At 29.9% G+C, this 3,315-nt stretch overlaps 1 long non-coding RNA gene across 5 annotated transcripts in view; it reads left to right on the top strand.

Moving 5' to 3' along the window:
• LOC102752855 overlaps window positions 1-3,315 on the top strand; it is a 54,824-nt gene that overhangs the window by 18,926 nt on the left and 32,583 nt on the right. For all 5 annotated transcript variants that reach the window (XR_001514277.1, XR_001514275.1, XR_001514276.1 and 2 more), the window contains one exon: window positions 369-457. This is a non-coding gene — a long non-coding RNA (uncharacterized LOC102752855). The remainder of the gene's footprint in view (window positions 1-368; window positions 458-3,315) is intronic.

Genomic DNA, 3,315 nt, shown 5'->3' with positions numbered 1-3,315 from the left:
CCTTTTAGAACTATTTGAAGATTCAGGGAAATGAAGGGCTTATTAGCCTCATGTTTGGAATGTCATAGATGCTACTGCTGCTGTTGCTTTTTCGGTTTTGCTAGAGCTGAAGTTCTTAGCTGGATAGGGTTTGGGTTTTGTGGTCCAAGTGCATGTTTATATCACAGAGATATATTAATACTATTCATAAATGATATCAATAAAGAATATATTAACTTTATAGACAAGGCCATTTCTGAAATTTTCAGAGATCACAAGAGCTTATTACTGTCCCTGTCAAATGGAAAGACCTAAAATAAATACTTCCTGCTGTTGGTGTTTGTTTGTAGTGATTGTCACTGTTGTTTGGATCCTTTTCCTTTTTGCAGGAGGAGATGGAAGATTTGAGCGAGCCAGTGGAAGACAGGAAAGAGGGCTTCCCTCCCAGGGCATATTTGCCACCTAGTGACCATATTGAGTAAGTACAGTATTTGTGGATTGCTCTGAAACATTCCTAAAATTTTACTTATTGAAAAGTTGCATAACCTCCCTGCCAAATAAGCTAGTTCAAGTTATAGTGATTTCTGCTATATCCAGAAGCTAAAAGTAGTTATAACATAAAAATAAACCTTTCTTTCTAAATGTCATGTCCCCCTCATCCCTGGTAAGTTTTTCTCTAGAATTTATTAAAACTGTGGTCTATAGCAGTGGTCTTCATACTTTCTAATTATAGGCCACCTGAAATAATTTTGAGAAGCTAGCTATCCCATCATACATCTCTAAGTTAGCATCTGAAATTTATTATCATAAATTTAATTTGTGGCTGTTATTTCCAGCATATTATAAATACTTGTGCTTTTAAATAACATGATTTAATCACATTTGTATGATCCAATGAACTAAAAATACCATAGTAACTTGATACTCATCATTGTTAGTTTAAAAGTAAAAAATAAAGAAAAACCTATAAATAGTCAGAAATTTTACATGATTGCATTCTCCTTGAAATTGCCATTCCATTCAACTTCTCATACATAATTTATCCTAATGTAATATAATTTTATGCTTAAAAGCCTTTTATTTTCACCATATCATAAATCACTGCAAGAAGTATATATAGTTTGAAACAAAATTTCCTATAACTCTAAGCCTCTGAGTATTTTTATAATTGAATCACAAGTAGTATACAGTTTATTAGGCCAGTATAAAATACTATATATTTTGGTAATTATTTAAAATAAAAACTAGAATTTGATTGGAAATGCATTCCTTAAGTGCATGATTGTTTATTTTTCCTCAAATTAGTTCATGACTCAGAGGATGACTTTTACTTTTCTTCTAATCTAATGAGACAGAAGGCAGTATAATTTTTTTCTTATTTTTCACTTTTATAGTTATAAGAATTCAGAAAACTTTGTTCCCATAAATAAAGAGGGAACGGAATGAGTGTCCAAATCACGGGTCAGAAATCACACAGTGACCTGTCATCAAAAATTATTTTAAATTATTTAAATTATTTAATTAAAAATTATAGTTTTTACAGACATTTTGCTTAGAGCTCTCTTGAATAGCATGAAAGCAAAAAAGCCCCAATTTACAAAAGGATTTGTTGATTAGTCATTGATTTCTGAGTTTCTGGGAATTCTACCAAAATGACCTTACCAAGATTTTGAAAATAACTATTATGTGTCATACTTTCATTTTGAGGCATTATTTTAACCCAATATACTTACAAAGGTTGAGAAAATAAAAATATTTAATGTCTTAGCCAATATAATAATTTTGGTAAAATGACTTTAATTCATTATATCCTTTAAATATAAAGCTCCGTGGCCACAGATTTGGATCATCAATTTCATAGAAAATATTTATAATGAAACTTAATTGGCAAAGGCAATGTTCATATCAAGATAATCAGCCAAGTCATCTTTACCTTCAGAAAAAGTGTCTGACTTCATTTTCAATATAAAAAAAATGAATTACTATGCTTTCTGAGGAGCATTGGTAAAACCATGGAGAAATCAATTACTAACAAACTTAGATTAAAATTTTAATATTTGTATCCACTTCAAAATAAATTCAGAAATTAAATAACAATTTTGTTTCTCATGTAATATGTTGCCAGCATTATAATTCATGTATGAAACAAAGAATCCAATGACAGGCATGGTTTTTCTTTGGTAAACAAATACACATATGTTGTTAGAACTTTATTGCTTGGTTCTGGAAATAATTAAGAATCATGTACAGGGTTGGGCAAAAGTAGGTTAACAGTTGTAATACAAATAAATAATAAAATAATTAGCAAATAATAATAATTAGCAAATAATAATAAAATCTGTGTTTCAATGTACTCACAGCTGTAAACCTACTTTTGCCAACCCTTATATGAAAATTTAAAAATCTATGAATGTAATTAGACCACAGAATCAAACTCTTCAACCATATCTATGAAAGAGAATAATACATATAGCTAAAAAAATCATATTTTATTTTTAATAATAGGAGATAGAAATTTTGATTATTTATACAATAAAATAAGGGTGACTTTAATCGGAAAAAAAATATTTCAAGATACAATATGAGAACACAGATTTTAACTAGTTTAATGAATGGTGTACCGTATCTGAAAAAAATCACAATAATATCTATGCATAAGTTTTATCGTGTAAACACTTGGCAGCACAGGAAATCATTCCAGTCATATTTAATAGAATTGTAATCAACAGTGTGTACTGCTATTAGTTAGGAAGTGCTTTTCTTTTTAATTAATTGCAGATTTAAGTGATTAGTTTTGAGAATAGCTGAATAATAATTCTTAGTTTTAAGAAGTGGAACAAAAGTTTTCATAGTCAGATCAATTTTAGACAAGAATACATATGCAAATTGAGAACCATAGAGTGAGTTACCTGAAAACTCTCCCTGTTGCATATTTCTTGAAAAGAATTCATGTACGAGTAGCCTAGTTTGAAGACCACTGTTCTAGACTATCTTAAGCAGAATTGCTCCAGAGCAATATATAGTCATTGTTGGGAAAACTGATTTATTATAGTTTACATTCACAAGAGTGCAGTGGAAGCAGCTGCCACTCTTGAATTTCTGGCAAATGCTTCTATGACTGATTGTGTTTGAGCAAACTATTCTGGAAGGAATTATTTTATTTTGTTGATAAATGTATGTAATGACCTTCGTTTTCCAATATGGGAGCCACTAACCACAACTTGGCTATTAAGCATTTGAAATGTGGCTTGTGTGAACTGTGATATGACATAAGTGTAAAATAACAATATATGCCGGATTTCAAAGACAGCACAAGCATAATAAAATACTTAATAT

Source organism: Myotis davidii, unplaced genomic scaffold (genome assembly GCF_000327345.1).
Source record: "Myotis davidii unplaced genomic scaffold, ASM32734v1 scaffold460, whole genome shotgun sequence".
Taxonomy (NCBI): Eukaryota; Metazoa; Chordata; class Mammalia; order Chiroptera; family Vespertilionidae; genus Myotis; species Myotis davidii.
Note: the sequence above shows the minus strand (reverse complement) of the source record. Positions and strands in the feature narration are given on the sequence as shown.